This window comes from Eumetopias jubatus, unplaced genomic scaffold (assembly GCF_037043125.1).
Source record: "Eumetopias jubatus isolate StellerSeaLion01/CBP00866 unplaced genomic scaffold, mEumJub1_p1.0 scaffold_1, whole genome shotgun sequence".
Classification (NCBI taxonomy): domain Eukaryota; kingdom Metazoa; phylum Chordata; class Mammalia; order Carnivora; family Otariidae; genus Eumetopias; species Eumetopias jubatus.
In genome coordinates, this window is record NW_028274807.1 from 187,358,570 (window position 1) to 187,369,157 (window position 10,588).

Consider the following 10,588-nt stretch of genomic DNA (forward strand, 5'->3'; position numbering starts at 1 on the left):
TGGCACCCCTTAGTCAGCCCAGGCAGCTCCAATCTGTCATTTTAATATTTTAATTTTGTGTCTGAAAAATGGGTTCCACTGCTTTAAAAAGAGTGAAAATCACAGTTCTAGGTGATTTATGGCAATGTCTCCAGATTCTAAGTGTGACTCTGGAATTGGGAGAGTTTCCAATGCAAAACAAACCATGCCTAAAATTCCTCTAAAGATGGTTACCATCTGGAATTAGGGCTTTTTTTTTTTTTTTCTTGTGAGGTGGTATTTTTTTCCCCATTATATTTGTTAACTTCCCCATAACCTAGTGACTTGATTATAGCTTTCAGTATTGGAAAGGCAGAGATTTTGATACTAAAAAGATAGCACTAATAAAGAGAGAACTTTTTTTACATGTGATTTGACAGATGAAATAGAAATGAAATCCTAAGTTAGCTAACGAGTCATCTTTAATATTCAGTTTTTCATAGGAACATGTCTTGGTCATATAAGCACTTGAGAATCCACAAGGCAATATTCAAATTGTTGATGAGAGGTAGCCACTAAAACACATGTCCGATATGTACTAGGAAGATCAAAAGGAAGGACTTATGGGAAGATGGAAAGAAAGAGAAACAGAGAAAAAGAAAAAAAGAGGAAGAAAGGAAGAGAGGGAGGGATGAAATGAAGGAGGGCAGGGAGGAAGAGAGGGAGGGAGGAAAGGAAGAAGGGCAGGAAGGAAGGGAGGAAGGGAGGGAAATGGAGAGAGGGACAAAAAGAGGGGAGAAAGGAAGAGGGAAGAACGATAGAAACAGCTTATAGAAAATCAAGATGGGTGACATAATTTTTTTTTACTAACACCCACCAAGTGGTTTTACCATCTCTCCATCATGTCTTTCTTCAGCCATTCTTTTGTTTCTCAGTTCTCTGGATAAGGACATCAAAAGGTATCAACTGTGAGAAAAGGGAAGGAAAGAGAATTTGTAGGGTTTGTAGGAAACCAGACCAACCAAATCTACTTTGCTTGTCGTGAACATGATTTAGAACAACTTTGCAAACTCTGATGATCCTGAGATAAAGAGGGAAAAAGGGGATTAAAGGAAAAGACCTTGTATAAAACCACTTTGTCCACAATGTTTCACTTCAATTGAATGAAATTTCTCTTAGGCCCTAATCAGCCCTCATTTTATGAGGACTCTTCCATTTCAGCTGGATTATCTGTTCCTTGAGGAAGGGGACCACTAACATTAGCCTTTTCATGATTTTCAGCATGCACAACATAGTAGGCCTTGCAGTTGAATTAAATACAAGTATTTAATAACTAATGCTGGCCAGAGACATGTAAGTCAAGAAAAGAACAATTTTCATTGGTGAATAAGAGGTACAAATGAACTGAATCTCCATTTTGGTTGTACAAAACTAACACTCATAATTTACTTAAATACTCAAATAGTTTCTACAATTATGTTTGTTCTTTTAGTAGGAACAATGTCCTGTTAGAGAAAAAAAGTATTTGCTAATATGTGTTCTATGAAGTTTTCTAAACCCTATTTAGTTGTAAAATAAAGTCTGAATTAATCTCACAAATATTTATTAAGCTCCCAAGCCCATGATTTTAGGTAGCACTGAGCCAAGACCAACATTGTTGCTGTCTCATGGAGCCTCAGGTGTATAGAGGAGATGGATATTAAGCAACTCATTACCTAATTATCTGATTAAAATCGTGATGAATCCTACAGTGGAGAAGCTGAGGAGGTGATGAGGTTACAGACTCAGGAATTCGTTCCTGAAAAATAAATTATGCTTGAACCCATATATGAAAGTTAAGGATAGATTAAGTGAATAAGGAAAAGAAGAATCGTTTTTAAGCAGTCTTGTGTGAAGCTGCCAAAGTGAGAAGGAGCATAACATGCTGGTGGAACCAAAGGAAGGCAGTGTGGCCAAACCCCACAGTGAGGGCGAAGTAGCACAAAGAGAGTTGGAGAGGATGACAGAAGCCTGTAAGATTATGAGCAGCTTTCCATGGATGTATTTTGTTTTTAAGCTGGATGTGCAGATTACTCAGAAGTTTCTATGTTTGACTGTACATGAAAATTGTCAAAGTCTTGGATGTGTGGCATAGCTGATTCTGGGGTATGAGGACTTAATCTATTTTAAATTCTTCCTCCCATTGTTTCCTTTTTCCTAACCTTTAAAATATAAAATGATGTGTAGATGGATCTTTTTAGATAATGGCTGAGTTATATATTTTTTTAATTCTTTATTGAAGGGATAAGGTAAACCTTAGAAGAGAACAGAGGGACACTGATGGAGGCTACCATTTGCCAAATTTTGTTCTGTGAATATAATATGATGTTACCTTAAAAACAGAAGAATTATGTGGTTAAACCTTTGGGGGAAATAGTAGGTTAAATAAAGGTAAACGGGTTTCCTTATTGAAGGATTCCTCAGAGCCTTTACTATTCCATCTAATCAGTGTTTTCAACGAACATTCCCATCTTATACTGAACACAAGGATATAGTATGACTATGAAAGACATGATCCCTGACCCCATGGACTTTACAGAGGAGGAAGCATAGAGTGATCACCAAAGAGTTTCCAGGACTTCCCAAACTTGCCTCTGTGCAGAATTCTCTTTTAGCAGAGCCTCTCACTGAACAGTATTTGAGAAATGCGTGCTAGTCCTGTCTAGAAGAATCAGTACTAGGCATCCCCAAAACACTTAGATTGAGTCATAAGGAAACAGACTTTTAAAAATGCCAGATGAGACCTTGTTTCCTGGAGGACAAACCAGATGACATACGGGAGGATGCCCTTTTCAAATAATGTAGGAGAAGCATCATTAGAAGACCCTGTGTGCCCCAGAGTGAGAAATGCTAACTGTCTCTGCACTGGATTTGACAAGAACATCAGGCAGTTCTCATGATAAGCATCAGAAATCCACATCTTTCTTCAGACCAACTCTGGAGACAGATCAGTTAATGTTCCCCAAGCAATTTAAACCTCATGCCAATTATGCAATAACTGGGTCCTGTTGTGGTGTCTATTTTTATGCAATTTTAATTCAGAAAAGGGTATCACTCTAGGTGTGAAGCTAATCAAGACAACCATCTCTTCATTCTGAAAACAAATGTGTATTCTGGAAGTTGATGACTCTGTGAGTGTGTGTATGTGTGAAGAACTAATGAAAAATTTCCTTTATCTTCTGACCATCTCCAACCCAAGATCTTGTTTGAAGTTCTTCCAGGAGAACAAACATTGAATTGGTGTTGCCCAAATAACTGAAGATAATGGGCATTTGGCTGGGGTAGAGTAATGGAAAAGGCCTTTTAGTTTCCATATTATTTTGGGCTTATTAAATTTCATCATGCTTGATGTTGGCATTTGAATAAAGACTTCTCTTTCATGTTTTTTTTTTTTTCTAAAATGCTGCAGACAGTATTTAGACAGGAGATTTCCTGATACAGAATTAAGAGAGACCAGAGATGACTTTTCTCGCAATTCTGGCATCTCAGAGTTTTCCTTTCCAATGAACTTTTATTTTTCCCCAAGGGCTCTACTTCTTGTAGATCCACATGATTCACACTATACTGAGTTATGGGGTATTGTTTTGTGATTTTATCTAGAAGGATACAAAAGATAACTTATTTCAGGTAAATCTGTATAATGAAGATGTCTTAGTACGTAAAACATACTCAAGAATGTTTATTAAATTGTTTAATCTTGTTAGTGACAAACGTTTCCTGTGAGTCATTTTCCTTTTGGTGATAATGCCATAAACTCAGGAAGTCAAAGGTCATATCCACTTGCTCTGGTCCCTGACTGCAAATCTACTTTTAAGAGAATTACTGTTGTCAGATAATATCACAGGAGAAACCAGACCAGAACACAGGATAGAAGAAAATTATTTAGTAGAACATCTAAATACATGTCAGGCTGACCTGTATCCTGGCACACACCATTGAGTAAAAACACTCAATGAAAAGTGATGATCCTCCATCCTCCCTACCTCATTCATCACTGACTAAATTCTGCACATTTATTAACAATAACCTTGGTTACAAGGATGACAAGAGTACAAAAATTAAATGTCATTTCTTTACCAGAAAATACTGTGCATTCCGAATAGGAGCTGGTACCTAGAACTGCACAACCAGTAACTAAATTTCCTCCATGATTGTCCCTGAAAGCCTAGTGCCTCTCTTCATGCATGCACGTCAACTTCATTCTGTCTTCCTTCTGCTGACATTTTCCCTACTTTTGCCATTAGAGCAAGATGATAGCTGTAATTGCAACGCCAGCCACAGCCCTAGATCTGCATAACCTCCTAATTCCTGTTCTGTGCCCTAATTTCAGTTTTGTAAAATAGAGTATCTGGCCCAACTTAGGTCACGTGGTTCTAGTGTTATCAGCTGTGGCCAAGATCAATGGCCCATCTGCTCTGCGGTTCACATATGGAGAGGCATCGTACACAAAATGATTGCCATTATACTTTTCATGCCTTTTCGAATCTAAATGGAAATACATCTCTATGTCATGTTCAAAAAGTTTTAGCTGAAACAATGTAAGATTTGAATGATTAAAATAAATCACATAAAACCTAAATATTATGTGATTTTCTACTGGGATGCATTTATGAATGTTCATTGGAGAAATCTTACCATAGCTTGTCATTTTCAGCAAGTGGTGCTTAAATGTTAGGGCACATAGAATCTCCCATAGATTTTGTTGAAAATAAGGAGTCCTTTGCCCTACCTTGGAAAGTCTAAGCAAGTCTGAAAGATTTGTTCATGCTCTCTCTAAGTGATTCTGCTGTACATGGGACACAGTTTGAAAAATATGGGTCTAGATTAAATAAAAGGAAAAAGAAGCAGGACTAAGAGTTTAAGAGAAGGGCCTTCAGTGGAGGGGAGAACAGAAGAAAACTGGCTTTTGATTGTTTCTGGGGAATCCTTTCCTTGCTATAAGCTTTCTCAACCACCGGGAGAACCACCAAGCCCTCACTCCTGAATCAAACTTTCTCAGAGGATTTTCACTACTATATTTAACATGCTCCTTGGATTTGTATCTAGCAATGTCCAGTTATTCTCATGAAAAGATGTGCAGCATCCCACTTTGGATGAGAAGACTTTTCTAGCCAAGGAAGGTAACATACTACCTGTTCCTGCCAGGCTGATAATAGAGATAGCTATTGCTCATTCAGGCTATGAATGCAAAGCCAGCTTTGCAGTCAGGCAGAGCTCAGTTCTCCTCTGATATTGGCTGAATGAAATGATACAGATTCTCTTTTCAAGCACCTGTCAAGGGAAGAACATACTCCACAAAGGGGGTACATAAGTGATCTTACACTCGGAGACAGCACTGTGACAATCATCACATTGTTTTGCAAGAGTCAACTTTAACAATGACAGGAGTTTCACAGCAACTGCAAAATTTCAGAGGCACAACCCGCCATGAGTGAGGAGGAACATGCCACACAGGAGTTTTTGTACTTCTCCCTTTCGGCCCTAGGCTAGGTGTCTTTTGGTGTTATATGAAAAAGTAGCAGACACTTCTTTCTGGAACATTTGTTCACAAAGGCTCTAATTTCATTGATTGATCTAGTCTAGTGATTAATTTGTTTTAAAATATTGTAAAAATATTAAGGCACAGTTTTTGTTAAGCTGTGCCAGGAACTATGCTATGTGCTAGAGATATACCTGAATGCAAAACTGGCACAGCCCCGGGGGGGTGTGGCTCAGTCAGTTGAGCATCAGACTCTCGATTTCAGCTCAGGTCATGATCTCAGGGTTGTGAGATTGGGCCCCACATTGGGCTCCATGCTTAGTGTGGGGTCTGCTTGAGATTCTCTCCGTCTCTCTTTCCCTCGTCCTCTGCCCCTCCTCTCACTTGCCCTCATGCTCTCTCTCTCAAAATGAATAAATAAAATCTTAAAAAAAAAAAACCAAAAAGCTGGCATAGCCCCTGTCTATGAAAAGGGGAAATGAGGAAGACAGATGTGAAGACAACAGTCACAGACAATATAAAATTACAAATGAGCTGCTTTGGAATGTGCTGTGAGATGCTAGAAAATGGAGAAATTACCCTGTCAGAAAGGTTACAGGTAGTGAAACAGAGTGGTGGGCTAACAGTTGGAATAACCAGTTGAGGAATAGCGAGGAGGAGGGGTATTTATTTGCAAAGGTTAGCTTGGTATGGGGGGTGTTGGGGAGAGATCTAGGCAATTCAAGAAGCTGATGAAGGAGAGAGCAAGGGTGTTGTTCTAGGCTGAATTGTGTCCTTCAAAAAGATATGTGGATGGTGACTAACATAACATAATAAAAAAGTAAATAAAATTAAAAAAAAAAGATATGTGGAGTCCTAACCCCCAAAATGTGACCTTATTTGCAAATAGGGTCATTGCAAATAAAAGTGGTTAAGGTGAGGTCATACTGGTGTAGAGTGGTTCCTTAAGCCACTGTGACTGGTGTCTTTCTAAGAGGAGGAAACAGATACATAGAACGAAGATGGCCATGTGAAGACAAAGGCAGGAACTGGAGTTAGGCTGCCCTGAAGCAAAGAACATCTGGGTCTACCAGCGGCTGGAAGAGGCAAGGAAGTGTCCTCACCTAGGGCTTTGGAGGGAGTAGGGCCCTGCCAACAATGTGTGGTACTTTCTTGGGTAGCCCCGGGAAACATGTGTGCAGCAAGACTGGTATTAAACCAGCCTGAAGTGCAGAGCAGGCCAGACCACACAGAGCCTTGAAGATCTTATTGAAGGTGTTACTCTTAAGAACACTGGGGAATCAGATCATTGTTTTGAACCAATACGGCGATAATGGCTGAATCCTGTGTGAGAGGATAAGTTTACTCCATGGTCACTTGAATTTCTTCATAGATGAATTGGAAGAAGGCAAGAATGACAGTTAACCAACATTCCAAATCATTGATATTCCAAATGGCCACCTAATAAGATCACAGTTTTCTCTCCCACTACCCCAGATTTTAGGAATCAAGCTTTCTTTACTGGCTAATACTGGACAGCTGAAGCAGATGTTTCCAAATTGCATTCCAGGGAACAGTAATTCTAAGATATACATTTCAGAAAATATTCCATGGCCAAAGAAGTTTAGGAATTTCTAAGTTTCTTGGGGTGTTTCTTCCTGCTTGCAGAATCATAATGTGCATTAACATATTGTCGTCTGTTGGAAGTTCTGTAGAAAGACTTGAACCTCAATTTCCAAATATGTTTGACCATGAAATACTCTTGGACCAAACCAAAACCAGAAATAGTTGAAATGTACCTGTTAACTTTTCAAGGAATTTACTTTTGGAAATGCAGAGAAGTTTTTAAAGATAATATTTTTGTGCCCTTGCTCCACTTTCAGAACTAGGAATTGCTATCCAGTTGCAATCCTGCCCTACAATTTTTCTCTTCCCTGTGTGCATGGCCTGCTGGGGGAATAGCTGCTTACAATGAAGCTCAAATCTTCCTTCCTCGTCTCTTCTCTTCTTCCATATGAGTCTCATTTGGGAGATCTCCCCTCAAGCAATTCTTCCATCAGAGTGTGGAAAAAATAGTTCTGAACAAAAAAGAAATTGTAATGCTTTTTCAAATGACATGTTTAAATGTGATTTGAAATGGATAGCTCCGGACTTCAAAATGTTGGCCATCCTAACCAAGAAAGATAGTGCTATACCTGGAAAGGATTCTGAGGGTTATTTGGCACAAAACACTCATTTTGTTTTTAAGTAAGTGAAGGCCTGCATAGCCAGAGACAGTACCATACCACGCAGCTCATCGGATAGCACAGCAGGAGGGAGATTAGACATGTTTACTCTCAGCCCTACCTCCTCTTGAAATATGTCTTCAGGGGCCTTTAAAAAACCTAAATAAACTCCTGATAGTACTTGAATCCAGATATTAATCGCAACTATAAGGAAGATCACCAAGAAGGCAATCAACTAATTCAAGAATCTCAGTAGCACATACCTTCTTTGCGAGTGAAACTAACCAATTCAATAAACCAACAAAACGGGGAGGGAAAATCTATAAACAGTAATACCTTGTAAAGTTGTATGTTTTAATTGTCCATGTAGCACATAAATTATTTCCTTTAAGTTACCACAAATAATCTCTTTTCACACATTCATATATTCATTGTAAGTTCTCTATTCTTGGTGGAGATATTTTTTTCCCCTTCTGAACAATAAAATAATAAGAAAATGACTGAAAAAAATCTGCTTTGGCTCTTTTATATTCTCACTCCTTTCCTTCTGCAGTCTTTGGTTGCAGGTAAAAAAACATCTCCTGCTCCATACCAACCACCCAAGAGAGAAGAGTCATATTTTGCTATCTCTGCCCTTTTTACCATCCAGGCTGCTAAAAATCCTTACTAATGCATTTATGAAAATAAGTCTTAGCTTGTTCTGTCATTGCTACCCCACAGAGATACACGTTTTGCATACCTGATTCTGCACCTAAGCAATAGCCTTTCAGAAAGGTGATGGGCACAGCAGATGGGAAGATGGCATCAATGCATGTGACTGTGCCCCATCGTGAATTTAGGCGGGGAGATATGCAAATGCTGTGTTGCCCCTGGTGTGCACATCTTACAGACACTTCAAGAGAAGTGGTGGTTATGCAACACGACACCTTCCCCCAAACCAGCTTTCACCTTGTGCTCCATTGAAGAAACAGCAATCTGTTCCAATATTGGAGCATAATCAGCCTAAGGAAACCCTTGAGACAATTGTTCAGTGCCCATTTCTTCTTACTCAGGAATTTTTAAGGATAATTTTGTCTCTATGCAATTTTCTACTTACTAGATAGTTTTAGAACCTAATCCACACATAAAACATATTTCCAGATATAATTTCATCAACATTAAATAGGAATGATACCGCCTGGACACATCTAGATTTACTCATTTCCACCCACCTCCTACTGGCCTATTTTGCTTCTTCTGTCGAGACAGAACATTGGTGTCATCCCAGTTGGGCCAAAGTAAAAGCACATCCAGTTCTCAATGTTCTCTTATCTCAGAAAGCAGATAAATATTTCAGAATGTTTAAGGAGCTGCCTTCAAACTGCCACCACCACGCTGGTAGTAAACAGCACAAAGAAATGAGGGTTCTTCTTCCAGTTCAGGAAAGATGAAGAGAAAGACTGAAAATTTCTAAAAAGAAACAGAAGCCTAAATCAATCCCCCACTACTTACTCGCCGAGGGACCTTGGACATGCCTCTTCATCCTTCTGAGCTATAGTTTTCTCATCTTTAAAATAAGTCATAATATTTACTCAAATATTAGTTGGGAGGCAGAAGCAACTGAGGTTTTACAAAGTATCATTATGGTTACTGGCATAGCTCTCAGCCTGAACACTTCACCTTCCTTTCTCTGGCTCTTTTGAACTTCAGCATTCCACCCAAGGTAGCTTCAGAAATCAAATGCCACCTGTGTATCCAAAAGAAAGTTATTTGTGAAAGTAACCTAAAAAAAATCCTGTCTTCCAGAGTCTATTTAACATCTAGAGTTAAATAAAATATCATCACGCCCTTCCGCCTAACTTCCGCCTACCCCGCCCGCGCCCCCGGACCAGAAGCGCCGCGCTCGAACCCCAACCTCCTCGTCTGGCTTGAAACATGGGCGCCGGCAAGATGCCGGCTTACCACTCTTCTCTCATGGACCCTGACACCAAACTCATTGGAAACATGGAAACTCTGTTGCCTATCAGAAATCAGTTCAAAGGACCTGCCCCTAGAGAGACAAAAGATACAGATATTGTGGATGAAGCCATCTATTACTTTAAGGCCAATGTCTTCTTCAAAAACTATGAGATTAAGAATGAAGCTGATAGAACCTTGATATATATATAACTCTCTACATTTCTGAGTGTCTAAAGAAACTCCAAAAGTGCAATTCCAAAAGCCAAGGTGAAAAAGAAATGTATACACTGGGAATCACTAATTTTCCCTTTCCTGGAGAGCCTGGTTTTCCACTTAATGCAATTTATGCCAAACCTGCAAACAAACAGGAAGATGAGGTGATGAGGGCCTACTTACAGCAGCTGAGACAAGAGACTGGACTGAGACTTTGTGAGAAAGTTTTTGACCCTCAGAATGATAAACCTAGCAAGTGGTGGACTTGCTTTGTGAAGAGACAGTTCATGAACAAGAGTCTTTCAGGACCTGGACAGTGAAAGGAGCCTGAGCAGACACTTTCCACAGCCGTGGGCAGCCTTTCACAGCAAGGTGTACACAGTTATTTGCCTTTATTTGATAAAGTTTTATACAGAAGAGAGAAGAGAGCATGTCTTCACTTGAAGAGCTCTTTATCAAGAATTTGGGGCGGGGAGGGAAGAATGGGTGATTTGAAATTTTCTGCAGTATTAAGCTGGTGCTTAATAAAAATAAGTAAGAATAAAGAAATTTCTAACATTCCATGTCAAAACAAAAACAAAAAAAAATATCATCACAATAATACATTGGGGAAAAATACAGACTAGACAACAAATGGACTCCACAGAAGGCATAATGGGGGCTATGTCCATGAATAAGAGCTTAAGAAAATCAAAGTATTCAGTCAAGCATATAGGCCATATCAATTCCACTATTTCCAACAGATAAAAGAGTTAAG

General features: G+C 39.2%; 1 pseudogene; it reads left to right on the forward strand.

Moving 5' to 3' along the window:
- Positions 1-9,609: 9,609 nt before the first annotated feature.
- On the forward strand, positions 9,610-10,249 carry LOC114214641 (actin-related protein 2/3 complex subunit 3 pseudogene; annotated as a pseudogene).
- The last annotated feature ends 339 nt before the right edge of the window (positions 10,250-10,588 follow it).